The following is a 16,706-nucleotide window of genomic DNA, read 5'->3' on the forward strand; positions in this document are numbered from 1 at the left end:
ATTGGTGCTAGTTCCTACAGAGGGGGCTGTGAAGCTGTTTATACCATTTCTCAGGAGGCTGTAATCAGCTTTGGATAAGTTTTTATGTCTGATCCTAGCTACAGGGGGTTTGGGGGAGATGGTGACTTTGAAAGTGACCATTTTGTGTTTGGATCTTACCAAGGAGGAAGATACTATAGGGATGCTGCAGTGGTTAATACTAAGTCGTAGGTATTATCACCCCTTGTGGGGGTATCGACTAACTGTTCCAAGGAATTTGCATTGACAAAATCAAGGACTCTCTGGGCATTTGTGTTCTGGCATTAGTAGTTCTTCCAGTCTATGCTTGGGAAGTTAAGTCACCCACTATCAGGGTAAAGGGTTGAATCTTGATAGAGTTAAACAGGTCCAAATAGGCAGATTGGGCAACTTGAGTCAGATTTGGGGGCCGGTAGCTAGCTATGATTTGAATAGGGGTCTTGTCAATGGTTAACTGCACCTGGAGTGTCTCCTGTGTGTCATACTATTTGACCAACCTGGAGGTGCATATGTCTTTAATGTATATTGAACTCCACCTCCTTTGGCTTTACTGCCCACAGTTTGGGATCTGAATGAATGATAGGATGAGTAACCAGGTAAGGCTGGGGTGCTCTCTACAGCTTTGAACCAGGTTTCTGTGGCTCCACATATGTCAGCATTGTTCAGGGTTAGGAATGCTGGCAATGAGTCTAGTTTCATGTTTAGACTCCTAGCATTTAGCAGCATGACCTTTAATTTGTGTTTTGTTGAAATTTTTATGTTGGAAATTTGAACCTTATCACTTTTCCTAAAAAACGCACTATAGGGGAGCCAAGAGCCTTTGCCAGAAGCCTGAAGCCCAGGTGAGACAGATGCAGGCCACCCCTGGCAAAGCATTGTGGTCTGTTGTTCATATCTTCCCAGGCTGTCAGGTATTGGATCCTCCTGGAATGTCACCAGAAACTAAGCCAATTGTTAAAGTCAATCATTTTCTGTTTGTATTGGGACATCATTCTGGGTGATGGCAGAATGCTGCTTAAGGTTAGGGACATACCTGCCTGGGACACATAATCAGCGAGCTCAATCATGTCTTCATATAGTCCAAGAGAGGTACGTCTCAAGTCACTCACGCCAACATGGTCTATGATAGAATCATAACAGTACCTGTTGTTGAGAGACTTGAGTGCGTGTATGATATGGGGGATTCTGGTACCTGACAGACAACTAACCATAACTTTCTCCTTATCCAGTCTGATGAGAGGCAATGGAGTCTCCTATGACTAATATGTTGGGTTCATGGTGAATCCTTAGTGATTGTGAGGCACAGGTATGTGGACTATGCATGGTATGTGGTGTGGAGGGCTGTGGAGATTGCGTGTGTTTTTGCCTCGGAGGTCTCCTTTGTTTGAATATGTTTATGTGGAGGACCTCCGCATATGTAGGTGTGTGTTGTGTACGTGTGGGTGGTGTTTGAGGTGTAGTGATTGTGTTGATGACCTCTTCAATGCCAGATATACTGGCTTCAGGGGGGGAAAGAGCTTGGACTCTAGGTCCTAATGTAATTGCATCTCTCACAGATTGTCTTCCTAGATGGTAGTAGTATATGGTTGTCAGTGTACATGAGGCAGTTGCTACACTGTCTCAGGATGCCCATATTAACCAGACTGGCAGGAGAAACTGTAGGAAATTGTCCAACCATATTTTTCAGAATTTGAGGGAGAAATGCCAGGGAGAGCTAAGTCCTTAAACCAAAACTAAGAGCTTAGAAATAACACTTAAGAATAACACTTAACAATTTAGACAGGCTATAAACAAGCAGTAATAAATGCAACAGAAAAGATACAGTTGAACACTTTAGAGAACAGGCAGCAAGTAGCAGGAAAAAGCAAAGCAAGATTTTTTTTAAAGTAAAAAGGGAGAGGACAGGAATAGAAGACAATTCAAGGTTAAGGGACTAAGGGGTTTGGCCTTCCCAAATTATCTCTGTATTAGGTAGAACAAGCTGAAGAGATGGTACTGGGAAGAGTGTCCCAGACCAAATTTACAGTAGGGGCGGGCACTGCAAAAGCCACCAACTTTAAGAACAGAACAGGAATAGGGTGGAAGGGTGGGAGAGTTTCAGCACAGATCAAAAACAATGCCAGCAAACATATAAATAATTCAGTCAAGCAAAAATTAAGACAGTGCAGATAAAAAAACAATGCCAGCAAATATATAAATAATTCAGACAAGCAAAAATTAAGACAGTGCAAAATTCTGAAAAGTTAAAATGCTAAAAAATATACTTATCAGCTGTATATTTCCAGATTATTTGAGAAGCACTCTCAGTCAGAACACAAGGAGATTCTAGCAATGAAGAATTCAATTCTAGTATCTGGATGAATTTTTTTCTCACAGAAGTAAATCACAACATTACTTGTAGGACAGAGACCTATCAAATGTATGGCCTGATTGAGAAATGTTACTGTGAGGTGTAAGCCTGTTGTATACCTCACAGGAACCATTTCTGATTCAGAGGCAGCCCCTATTATGCTGCTGCAGCACCAAGTGGTGCCACACTATGTTGGTTTGTTTCTGTTGCCTTCCACAACTAGTAATGAGGCATTCTTGGAAAGAGGCCCATGCCATTTAACCATGTTCCCTCCAACAGAAAATGACTGTGATAAGGCATTTACACATCCAAGTGATTCAAAGAAACAATTGTGTAAATCACCACCACCGGCCGTGTTAATGAAAAAGCTAAAAGCTCACATTCATCCTGTACTTCCAAAGGGTAAGATGGCATTAGAGGTGAATGCCAGGGAGTTTATCATACAGGTTGTGATGTGTATGTGTGTGTGTGTGTGTGTGTGTGTGTGTGTGTGTGTGTGTGTGTGTCTCTGCTGTCACACCCCAGCACTCCCACTAGACTAATGAGCAAATCCTGTAATATTGAGGAGTGGATAACACTTGATACCAGGAATACTCTATGTTCTGCCCTAAAGGCACTACAAAAAAATAACAGAACAGCGTTTTGCAGAATGAAAGTTCTGGACAAGAGGAACACTAGACACCAGGGATAACTATTTGTATCATGCCTTAAATGCACGTACACAATTTCAAACCTTGTGTCCTTGGCACTTGTGCACAGCTCTTTAGTCCTTCAGTCTTTTAGTCTTTAGGGCATCAGACTCTATGCCCATGTCCCAGAAAACAGGAGCCTTAACACTCTACGCAAACTGAGGAGTTAGTGCAAAGGGGGATTCTGTACATAATAAGTATGCAAAAATGTCTGTCATTATTCATTGACTGCAATGGTTTGTGAGTTATAAAGGACAGGACACGTGTAAGTTGCAACAGCAGGGCTGGTCTGTGCTATTAGGGAAAGTTGAGAGTGATGAGGTGGGTGTGTGACCCTGTTGGGGAAGGTGTTGGAACAATGCTGAGATGAACACTAGGTGACAGCATTGAGAATTTTAAACCATTACCTAGAATTACTGAAAAAGTTAATAGAGCAATAGATCTAGCATTAGAATGCACTTTACAAACATTAAGAAGAATAAAACTCTAACATCTGGCATTATTAACTGATTTAAAGATTAATGCTATACCAGAGCATTGACAAAAATAAGAAGTTTCTTCAGGGTGTTTGTACACTTAGAGATGAGTAAAAGGGATGTCGGTAATGTGCGTTTGACTGCGGTGCCAGTGGTAACTGCTGCAGGAAAGTGCTTATTTGCACTAGTGGTAGTTACAGGTGAGTCAGAGGCATACAAATTAGCCATTAATGAGGTCTTTTCTCATTGTGGCTAGAATGTCTCTGAATTTAATTTTCACACATGTGGAAATAATCCTTTTTGGCTCCAGTTCTTATGACCAGTGGTGGGGTTCTTTCTGAATCCCTGGGGTGTACATTTATTTGGCCATAGTAGATTAACATGAATAGATGTATCCATATTGTTTGGTATACCACACCTATAATTTGCAAAACAGACATATTATCATTATCAAAACAAGAAAATCTAGTAGGACAAACCCATATAAATGAAATGAAAACATCTTGATGCAAAAAAAAAATGTCAGTTGGTCTATGAGGGTAGTTCACAATGCACCATGCAATGGAAGTATAGGAGAGAAGGAGGAGAAACATGCAGGGACAGTATACTTATACAACATTGTCAAGAAAACAGCAGAAAACACAAACTAGCATTTAAAACATTCACGTTCAGTTTGTCCATCAAAATCCTATCATAGCAGTTTTGTAAACAGCATGAATAAGCAACAACCAAAGCATCCTCTTGTAAGGGTCTATATTAAATTATCAAACTGAACGAATGTCGAATGGCTGAAATATCGAAAGTGCCGTTCACATTTCTTGGTTTTGTGGGTGGCTGCACCCCCACCCCCACTAATTATATATACCAACTCCGAGATCGCACTACAGTGAGGAAAGGGTAAAATTCCCGATCTTCACTGCACCCCAATCCCACAAACCAGAACTCGATGACTGGCACTTTCGATAATCTGGCCGTTCGACATTCGTTCCGTTCGATAATTTAATATAGACCCTCTTGTAAAGCTAGCAGTGTATGCCTGCTGCTACAATTTAGAAAGCAAACTGAATAAACAAATGAAGAAAATACGAAATTTAGTTATTCATTTTCTGTGAGTGCAAGACTAAAAATACAGTTGTCAGCACTGTGGCACAAATGGAGGGAACCTTGACTGCCACCCAGATGATATAGGTTTACCTAGAAGCCTGACACTTGTGAAACCAACTGGGGGAGGGAGATTGTAATGCGCATGGTATTTTTACCAGCTCACCTCTCCTTGGAGGAGAGGAGTGGCCATAAGCAGAGATAGTAGCCCTGGCGGTGACACAGGGGAATGCATTCCATGCATACAAATACTAGATGCATACGCTAACAGGTGTTCTCAGCTGTAATGACCTTACATCACTACATGTTGGGGTTTAGGGCAGGGAAATGAGCAGGATATATACATAAAGAAATCACTATGACCAGAAGCATGAGATTGTACTAAGATGCTTCACTCTCCTCTGGCACCCAAGATTGAGAAAAGGCACCAAAGGTAGCTGGCAGTCAGCTTCATACGGACCAAAAGAAAAGAAAATACAGACATTTGCCTTACTGTATCCATCTGTCCAAGCATACCAAATGCAAAACCACTCCAAAAAATGCAGCTGTCTGCCTTACTGTATCCATTTCTCCAAGTATGCCAGATGCAACCTCCTCCTAAAAATGCAGTTGTCTGTATTAACATATCCATACCAAATGCAACCAGTAGAAAACTATTCACACGTTCTTACTCTCATTTCATGTTGTTATCAGCCACACTAATTCTCCTTATTTCCTTGCTCTGTTTCAAAGGCATACAGCAGTGAAGTCAGACAGTATATGTACAGCACTCAAAAAAACAAAAAACATCATTTCTGCTCCAGTAATGTAAAAGCAAATGGCAGATGTGTCAGTGGTGCAACAGGTAGCACACTTAATTTTGGTACAGGAGGCTGTTGGTTCTATTCCCACAGCAGGTAGATTGATTAATGGCACTGTAGTGCATCAGAAAGGGGTTGCCGCATTCTTGAGTATGCTATCATTTGGATGAGATATTAAGCTGAGGACCCATCTGCTGGAGTTGGTGGTAGCTTAGGTGGATGTCAACCATCCCATATCACCTATCAAAAAGAGTAAGGGTTACTTACTTACAGACAGTAATATTTACATAACTAATAACATATTTACAATATTTACACATTTATCTGTAGGTTATTTATAAAATTAATGGTTGAGGTACACATTTCTATTTGTACATAAGAGTTATTTTTTCTTCATCATATTTATACATCATTGTTTAAAACACACACCCACTCCTTTGTCCACAATCACTACATAATCTTTTCCTTATTATCCATATTACATAAAACATTATCAATTCTTATTTCTTCATTTCTTACATTCTCATAATAGCCATATTCAATCAGTTCCATAGTTATATCATTTCTATGTCTAAAACATTCAAAAGTTATTTCTTCACATAATTTATCCCATATCTTTAATCTCTTAGTATCCCAAAAAAGATGTTCAGTAGTTTCTTCTTCACCACAATTTAAGCAGGGTTTTTACACTTCTCTTTTTATATGGCCTATTACTTTTAACTGGTAGATTTTTTATTCTTAATCGCCAATACAAATCTTGAGATTTCACTTTTTTATTGCACCACAAATTTCTTTCTCCAATTGTTTTAATCTTTCATGTGACAGATTATCCCATGCAGTAATATATTAATATTGGGCCGGATTCACGAAGGCTTACACGGAGTCTTAGAGTAGTGTAAGACTCCATGTAGCCTTTGTGATCCAGGAACAGCCCAAAGTCCGTGTAAGAGTTAGTCTAACACGGCTCTTACACGGAGTGGGCGTGGCTAAGCTAATCAGCCCACTTGCATCCGAATAGCATGCAAATGAGGCTGATCAGCGATCCAGGAAGCCCAGAACAGCCCGTGTAAGAGCCGTGTTAGCTGCAGAAATGTACTCAGTTGACAACTGAGCACGCTTCTGCAACACGCAATGGAGCCATGTCAGCTCCAAATAAAGGGTGCATATGTCAGGCAGCATGCCAATGGCCAAATATGTGGCCATTGGCAATGCAACCCCATGCAAAAAATATAAAAATAATTTTTTTTTTTTTCGGCAATTGCCGATGTGTAAACCCAGCGCAGCCCCACGCAAACGGGCTGCGCTGCATAAAACCTGAAAACGAAGGCTTTAAACCTACAAATGTAGGTTTCATGAATTATATGGAATGTCAATGGAGGGACCAGCATAGGAAAACCAACATGGCCACCGTGTAGTGGTTGCCAAGGGGGGAAGCCAAGTGTAAGAGATGTAACTAAGCATTAGTAGGCAATCTGATGCAAATTAGGGTAAGGATACTGAATACCACTGTCACATAGCAAATGAGCACAGTCTGAGTAGTGTAAGAGTTACAGAAGGGGGAGGAACAGAGTAGGAGATAGGTGACATCACAGGGGGGAATGGTAGAAAGGGATAGAAGTCATTGGGAGGTAGAGTTACATGACAGATGTCAGAGAGACATCAAGGGAGGAGGTGTGCCCCCAAGTAAACATGAGAAAGCCAAGAAATGGAAGGTGTACACTGTTGCCTACACCAAAGTTTCTTGCTGGACGTATGCGCGCCGTGTAAGCGCGAGTAACGGTGTGCGCAGCGTGTAAGGCAGTGTGCGCGTGTAAGGCAGTGTCTTGTGCGTGTAAGGCAGACTAAGCATGTGGGAGCGTGTTGGGAGCTGTTTAACACCGTTTGCTGGCGTGCAGCGTTTAAACCCGAATAAGCAGATTCTGAACTGTGTAAGTATGTGTGCGCGCGTGTAAGCCACTGTGAGCCTGTTTCTGTTGGTTTGCACACGGCCCCACCCTGAGGAAACAGCAAGGAAAAAGGAAACAACAGATGTACTAGGAAGTTAGCAGGGAATACTGCTGGAGCTAGCAGGTGAAAACAATTAGATGCAGGCAATTACACAGGCAGAATACTAGGCCAGCCCAGCACTTAGAACTCTGCAAACAGCAGTGCAGAATGTTTCTCTCAAGAGACACTGCAAGACAGGAGTTCAGTTATCAGAAGTGAAAACTTAAAAAGCTGAACTCAGAGCAGAAATGTTAGGGGCTGCCATAGCTGTCATAATGAGACATAGGCGACTTGCTGAGGGTGGTGACAATGCAGATGGTGCCAGACAACCCGCAGTGAGGAGACGGAGAAGAGTGTACAGGCCCAGGGTCACCTACCACGGGTTACATGAGCTGGAGATAGTAGAGCGCTATAGAGTGGACAGAGACCTCCTGCAGCAAATAGTGGAGCTGTGCAGGCCACGCCTCACACACAGAACCAACAGAGGGGAACCCATCCCAGTGGAAACCAAGGTATGTGTTGGCCTAAGAATACTAGCAACAGGTACCTTCCAGAGACCAACTGGCGATATGATGGGGATATCACAGGCATCAGCTTCCAGGGTACTGCACCAGTTCCTGGATGCCATGTCAGCACATGTCGGTGATCATGTATACTTCCCCAATGCCCGTGAGGTATTGGCCAGCAACATGCGTCTCTTCCAGCAAATAGCGGAATACCCTGAGGTACTGGGTGCCATAGACTGCACGCACATACGCATCAAAGCACCAGCAGGAGAGCGGGTAGGGCCTACATAAACCGCAAGGGCTTCCTCCATCAACTGCCAGGTCGTGTGTGATGCCCAGGGCATAATAATGAATGTGTGTGCCGGCTGTCCTGGGAGCTACCATGATTCCCACATCTGGCATCTGACGCAGCTGTACCAGACATTTGCCAATGGGGACATCCCACACGGACACCTAGTGGGGGATGCTGGATATGCACTGTAGCCGTGGCTGATGACACCCATCAGAAATGCACACACACCTGAACAGGAACGCCATAATGAGGCACACGCACAAACACGGAATGTAATAGAGCGTGTGTTTGGGCTGCTCAAGTCACGGTTCTGGTGTCTCGACACATCTGGTGGAGCCTTGCAGTACACACCAACTACATGTACCCAAATTGTCATGGTATGTGCTATGCTACATAATATGATCATGCGAAAACAGCTGCAGCAGGATCACCATAGGGCTGGGCCAAACAGCCCCCCACCATCGCCAAGGCCACCACAGGCACAGCGTGACTCGGAGGAGGAACAACCTGAGCCTGCCCCAGTAGGCAGAAGGAGGCGTGCCCAGTATGCCCTGGCTCTGGCAAAGAGGCAACGCATAGCACATACATTGGCTCAGTAGGAACCTTGGGAATGATACCCCTCTCCGACTCACCATATAGTAACAGGGATGCCTAATGTGACACAACCTGTTCACAAACATGTACAGGTAAGTGTAATATGTGCATCCGACAGAGGCAGCCCTGCAGCACCACCTGAGGCATGAATGCTGTGTGTCAAGTAATGTAACACCAAGTACCATATGCACTCCTGAGGACCCTGTCTAACATCCTACCCTCAACAAGCAGCATGCTACAACAGGACAACGAGATGATGAAGTGCAACAATAACCGGAGTAATGCAGGTAGGCAAAGGGGACGAACTGTGTGCCAGTCTGGGATGACATGCTGAGCATAACATGATGCACCACCTGCCAGGACTGGCATGCACCTATCAGTGCAGGCTGTATGGATACTGGCAAAGGCCGTTGTCATGCACAGTGTGCCCTGAATAGGAAGGTGCAAAACACAAACCTATCTCCATAGGTACCAGAAGGGATAAGAATCAGATAAGGGATAAGGCCAAACAGCAAGATGCATGCAGACTAAGCCCACACAGTATGGAGAATGTTGATAACTGTGCTGTAACAGAATACCGAGGCAAGGCTCACAACAGCACCCTAACACCACCAGGTCACACCTCAGACTGTGCTGTACATCCCCAACACTTGGAACAAGCTACAAAAGGAGGGTGACCATCAACAATGACAAGGATAACAACACCCCCATGTTGGTACCACCAGAAAAAGCAGCATGGACTAGCCATGCACAAGTAACAGTGGCTAAAACCGCCCACCAGTGTATAGCCTGCCACAGAGTACTGGCCCAACACCAGGAACTGCATTGCGCCCATGCTGGAATACATGAATATGTCAAGTCCTCAAAACCACAATATAATTGCTGACTGCAAATACCCCGACACATAGACTGGGAGAAGTATACCAGCTGCAACAGTGTAGGACAAGAGGGCATTAAACCACAAACCAAAAGGCCCAGGAACAACGTAGCACACCCACAAGAGGGGCAAGCATACTGGATGTGATAATCAGCAACATGGGTACGGGATGTTAAGATGAGAAGTGTATTGCACATTGGTAACACCAGACCATATAGTAATCACACTGGATATACAAACCCTGACCAGAGTCCCTGTCCGGGAAACACAGTGGAAAACATGTGCTAAGCATTATGCGCACACCTCCAAAATGATGTAGAAGCCATGAAAGTTCACGCGCAGGTGCAAAATATGGGCCACGCCTCAGAACCTGCAAGACAGCCACGCCATGAACAACGCCAGGAATGCTTGCATTATGCAGTCCCAAATTAAAACAAGACACAGTGCCTAAATCTGGCATGGTGGACTCCAGCCATAACCAAAACATGCAAGAGAAAGAGGAAGCTACTACATGATAGAGCAAGCATGAACAATGACGTAATTACTGATCAGTAGTATGGCAATATAATCTGTCCACACATGCAATCCAGTAAGGCCAGGCTCAACAAGTGGAATCTGTGAACCCTGTGCCAATGTTACACCTGCCCCAAGTACACAGACAACCACCAACTACACCCAAGAAATACAAATATATGTGAGAGATGCAACCATCCATCCAAACCGGAGGCAGAGCTCCCCTAACTCAGTACACCCACAACAAGTCAGTAGGAGAAGGTAACCACACACACCAGAAATACATACCCACATAGACCTACCACAACTGCAAACCAAACACATAAACACAGAAAGACATTCCCAGATGCAGAAATCACACACACAGCACACCAACAGAGGCCAATAAAGCAGACACCCAATGAAACATCCACCAAACATAGCACATGCACAACATAGCACACAAAGCTGGTGTGCCAAACAGTCACAGGCCAGAAGGAGAAACAACATGCCTGATACAGTTGTAATAGGTGACTCCATAGTCAGACACACTGCCGTCCCGCACAGCAGACTGAACAAAGGAAAGGGTACAGTAAGCTGCCTGTAGGCCGCCACAACATGCCACATAACACAAATATGAAGGTCACCCAAAGCAAACAGAAATATGATGCAGTTATAGTCCATGCTGGTGTGAATGACCCGAGGTGTACTGCCCTAGCCTACATGTAAAGAGACACAGATGAGCTATCTGATTATGTAGTCCAGGCTGGTATGACACCCACAGTTTGCAGCAACTTACCCTTACCAAGAATAATGCCACAGTAGAAACATGGAATGATCAGTCATAGCAAGTAGCACATCTACTGGTGTCAGTCCAAGGGGATCCAATGTCTGTCAGGTTGGGATGTCATGCTTGACAATCCATGCAGCTGCCCTTGGTATGGCCTGCACCCGTTATCCCTGGGCATCTGAATAGTGGATAAGGCCTTGGCCACCTCCACACAGCCTTATGTAGGCAAGGCTGAACAGACTGACCCGCCACCCGAGAAAACCTAAGTGGGAAGAAACATAAGGGAAATGATGACCGATGCCAGATGTGTACACCCCAATATGCATGCCCCCTAGGCCATCCCCAGAATACAGAACATCGATGTCTGTGCAGTGACAGAAACCTGCTGCAAGGCTCCTGACAGCACACCAGCACTACCAGGTTATACCATGTACCATGTGTCATGGCCCCAAAACCTGGAACACTACATAAAAGGAGGTGAGGAACCATAGGCAGCACAGACACCCAGACGTCCAGGTAACTGACAATGTACAAGGCAGTGGAGTTCACCCACGCAACTAACTGTAGGCAAGACTGCTGTGCAGTCTGTAGTATGCTACAGACCACACTCTCACACACAATAACCCCCCCCCCCAACCGTCTGGAACACACTGGACAGTATGAATGTCCCACCAAATACCAGCCAAGGTTACACGAAATACCACAAAGGTGGTAAACCATAATGTATGGAAGGTGTAACCAGGGACCAAGGGACACAAGTGAACAGTAACCTGTTATGTGACACCCACATTGCCAATGTGGCTAGGAAGACTGTGTACATGTGACACTGTATTAGGAAAGGAGTCACATCTATGGCAACAGAGGCCACTGTGCCCCTATACGTTATCCCAATCACACCGATAATCCAGTACAATGACTCATGTGGGATCTACCTTACCTGACACCTGCAGCAGTTAGGAAGACTGCAAAGCTACCTCACCAAGAGGAGAAAGTGTCATACATATATGTCATATGCTGCTAGGCTGTAGACACCCCAGCTGACTACAGTTGCAGACTGCCCACACAGAGGCATTGCATGCCTGTTGTAGGAGGCCATGCCTAACACAGGAGTGATGGACCTGCCCCACCCCAGACAACACATATCCATTGGAGCTGCGAGAGTGAGAGATGTCAACCCCAACACATAATGAAATAGGATGTGCTGGTGGGACAGATACATGATCCACAGGTACCTCACACCCTGGACCAGACTCCCACCCCATGTTAGGCAGAGCCCCTCACTGACATTGTTCAACAGGAATCTTGGCAAGTGGATGGATGATTGTAGAGTTACAGTGGGGGTCTTCACTGTGTGATGTCCAGACAGAGGCACAGCTAAGCAAACAATACATGGCCATACTATCCAGATAGCAAGGGGTCTCAAAAGCCACACACACTCTGGCTAGCCTAACAAATGCCCAGGGTGGATAGCCTAGTATGAACCTATGAACCTATGTAGATACAAATTGCACAGGACATGAAGGATAATCCGAAGGCTTACACAACTGATGGTAGGAGCCATCCTGTGTATTCACAGATATGGACTGAATCACACAAACACCACAAACACACACACATATTGCCAACATACATCCTGACAGGTGCAGTGCAAACCCACACACCCCCATGTATGCAGAATATGTATCCCAGCAGACGGCTGGCTCCCTGACATAGCAGATGCTGAGGTAACAGACAACATCTCCAAAGCAAAACACACAGCAGCAATGGTATGAGATGGTGACCTGGGCGATGTGCAACATGGAGTCTAAGATGAATGGAATGCCACACCACACTACTGCTCAATGCCAGCCGTACCACAGAATATGTACCCAAAGAGCAGTGTACATCAACAGTGGTCCTTCTCAACAAAGGTGTTGCCTGAGTGGATACTGAACAGTACTACCCCAGAATCCTGAGAAGCCCAGATTGCTCAGCTATGGAAAGGAGCAGCATGTACCACAGAAATATGGATGTCGGGGACCTACTGACACCGGACCCAACACAGTGTGGCCCTCTCAAGTGCAGATCCTGCCCCTAACCATGTTGGACCCAATTGAAACAGTCATTCAGGTCATTGATGAGGGCAATGTGATCCACACAGTGGATCTGTACCTTGCAAAGGCGTCTATACAATACCCTACATGTTCAGTATAGATAGGCTCACCAGTGTAAATATAAACCCACATGTCAGTAGAGAGGTTGCAAACCAGACCAAGGACAGAACAGACATGGTCAGACCTGCTTCAGCCATGTCAGACTACAAACCAGATATAACTGCCATCCCACAAGGCTTGGACCTGGTATCCCCCTCGTCTGGTATATATGTCCCATAGGTACAGGCAAACATGGAAGGACTGTGTCGTGACATGTTTGCAGAGGACTACAAACCGCTCACCACATATGATCCACCAGCTGACACATGCATCCTACAAAAGGGCCACATACAAACAGACAACTGGTGCCATAGCTATGTCAGCAAGCTAAGTGCAGAAATGTGTATAGTCAACCCCGTGGATATACAGTAAGTGTCCACCAATTACCACATAGGTGTTAACCCATTATGTAGTTAACATGTAATGAGAGACCTGGGGACACAGGGTGATGGATATCCTGCACTGGACAAACATGTGCTGTAGTGTTTACAGAAACATACCATATACCCACCTAATCATGAAGGATGTCAGATCTACACAAGGTGAGGTCATTGTGGCTCTGCAGTCCTCCTGCATCAGTGGGTCAATCGACTACAATAGCCCCCGTGGGATGTACCGCAGCAGACACCTCCATCAACTGTAAAGTCCCCAACAGTACCAGATCAGGAGTATCAATCAGCCTACACACATGCCATGTTCTGCATGTGTTGCTGGCATCAATACAAATGCTGCACATAGTACAATCTGAATGGCAGTGAGCTATGCACATGACAGACCTGAACCCCAGCACTGAGTTACATGGGACAGGCTGTACTGTGTGATCCATAACACAGAAGCCACCCCACCCATGAGTGAACCCTCAGCACAGGCTACCCATAGAGTCACTCATTAACCTTCCACAATAGGAATCCTGATGGGTGGACGGGAGATGGTAGGTTCATCCAGGATATCACTGTCATGTCACAGGTAGACAGAGGCACAGTATACCAACCATTACATTGGTCATGGCAAACTCCACTTACAATGTGTGTGGAAGGACAAACACACTCTCCAACTTGCATTAGCCATGGACTAGGGCACAACGGTAGTGTATGCAATTGTACACCTATGTTGTGGGATACACTCACAATGTTGGGCAAGTCTGGTGTAAGTGGTGCATATCAGAACAGAATGCAACATGGTCAGATGTACCCAACTGGCCCCGACCAGGCTGTTGTGCCCATGATCAGAATGTAAAGCAGTGATAGCAGTAAAGCCCAGGTTACTGTCCACCACATTCAAAGTACTGACAGTACACTATACAGTACTACAGTGTTAGGTCAGTGTGAAAGGATGTTGACGACTGTATGCAAAGTATCCCATGCAAACACTGCAGGCACAGTATAATCCTGTTGTGTTGACACACAAAGCAGTTGTACAGTAACTACACAACATGACACACAACCCACAACCATGAACGGGTGATAGTTTGTGAAGTTCACACACATCCACAAATGTGGTGGGCTGCAGAGTCCAGCATATGGAATAATCACACTGGGCATGCTCACACACTTTGACAACATGCCATGGGAAGGCTGAACTGGGCATGCTCACACACTTAGTCCAAATCTTGTTTTAGCAGTGGGACACACGATCTGGTATTGTCATGTGTTATGCCAGGGTCCAACCACAGCACAGCAGTCTGCCCAGTGCACACAGTGACATGACTACAGAGACATACGTGATATAGTGGATCCCTCCCATATTCAAACAGTTTCCATAGATGCAGAGGTTGTCCATACCAGCATGGAATGCTATGGCAATAAATATATGCAAACAGTCTGTTAGCAACAAATAATGTGCATTTGACAATTAAACATAATGGTGTAGAGGTCAACAATAGGCTGTTTGCCCTAGGGAATGACAGCTTAGCCATAGTGTGCTTGGTGTCCGCTTCCCCACAGGATGCACATTCCCCTTTCCAAACACAGATGATGTCAGCACCCTAGAAGTACAGCAGGAGAAATGTAACTCCCCAGTAATCCGAATAGCGCGCTCCGCTAATGCGTCCGTCTCAAGTGTCATGACATAGTTAGATAGGGGTTCAAATCCTGTATGTGCTCAGTGTGTGTGTGTGTGTGTGTGTGCGTGTGCGTCTGTCTGTGTGTGAGGTTGGTCTGTGTGAGGGAAATGTCCCTTTTGGCAAACAGGAAACCACACCCAGGATGCCCTCCCCTTTGCTACACACTGCTGATGTCAGCACCCTATAAGTGGAGCATGAGAAAGGAAAACTCCCAGTAATGCGAATAGCGCGCTCCGCTAATGCGTCCGTCTCAAGTATCATAACATAACTAGGTAGGGGTTTGATTCCTGTGAATGGCAAGTGTGTGTGTTTGTGTCAGGGGGGTTAGTGTGTGAGGGAAAAGTCCCTTTTGGAAACTGGGTGAACAGACTACAGGATGCCCCTCCCCTTTGCTACACACTGCTGATGTCAGCACCCTATAAGTAGAGCATGAGAAAGGAAAACTCCCAGTAATGCGAATAGCGCGCTCTGCTAATGCGTCCGTCTCAAGTGTCATAACATAACTAGGTAGGGGTTTGATTCCTGTGAATGGCAAGTGTGTGTGTGTTTGTGTGGGGGTTTGTGTGTGAGGAAAAGTCCCTTTGGAAACTGGGTGAACAGACTACAGGATGCCCCTTCCCTTTGCTACACACTGCTGATGTCAGCACCCTATAAGTAGAGCATGAGAAAGGAAAACTCCCAGTAATGCGAATAGCGCGCTCTGCTAATGCGTCCGTCTCAAGTGTCATAACATAACTAGGTAGGGTTTGATTCCTGTGAATGGCAAGTATGTGTGTTTGTGTGGGGGTTAGTGTGTAAGGAAAAGTCCCTTTGGAAACTGGGTGAACAGACTACAGGATGCCCCTCCCTTTGCTACACACTGCTGATGTCAGCACCCTATAAGTAGAGCATGAGAAAGGAAAACTCCCAGTAATGCGAATAGCGCTCTGCTAATCGTCCGTCTCAAGTGTCATAACATAACTAGGTAGGGGTTTGATTCCTGTGAATGGCAAGTGTGTGTGTTTGTGTAGGGGGTTAGTGTGCAAGGACGTGCCCTTTGGCAAATAGGATAGACACTACAGGATGCCCATACCCTTTCTAAATACTGATGATGTCAGCACTCCATAAGTATAGCAGGGGAAGTGAAAACTCCCAGTAATGCAAATAGCGTGCTCAGCTAATGCCTGTCTCACGTGTCATAACAGTCAGATAGGGGTTTGAATCCTGCAATTGGCAAGTGTGTGTTTCTGGCTGAGGAGGTTAGTGTGTGTGGGGCAATGTCCCTTTTGGTAACTAGGTGAACAGACTACAGGATACACAGTCCCCTTCTACACACTGTTCAGCAGACGGCCATGGGCCTGGCACAAGCTGTCTGTTGCTCCGATGCCCCTTTGGTAGATGCCTGTGTCAGCTGGGTAGTCGATTATGTTGTCCATTTTGCAGTCATCTGCATATCTGGACAGCCACAGTTCATCCGTGTTGGCCTGTACCTCCAATAAATA

This window comes from Protopterus annectens, chromosome 5.part0 (assembly GCF_019279795.1).
Source record: "Protopterus annectens isolate FY-2018-M chromosome 5.part0, PAN1.0, whole genome shotgun sequence".
Classification (NCBI taxonomy): Eukaryota; Metazoa; Chordata; order Ceratodontiformes; family Protopteridae; genus Protopterus; species Protopterus annectens.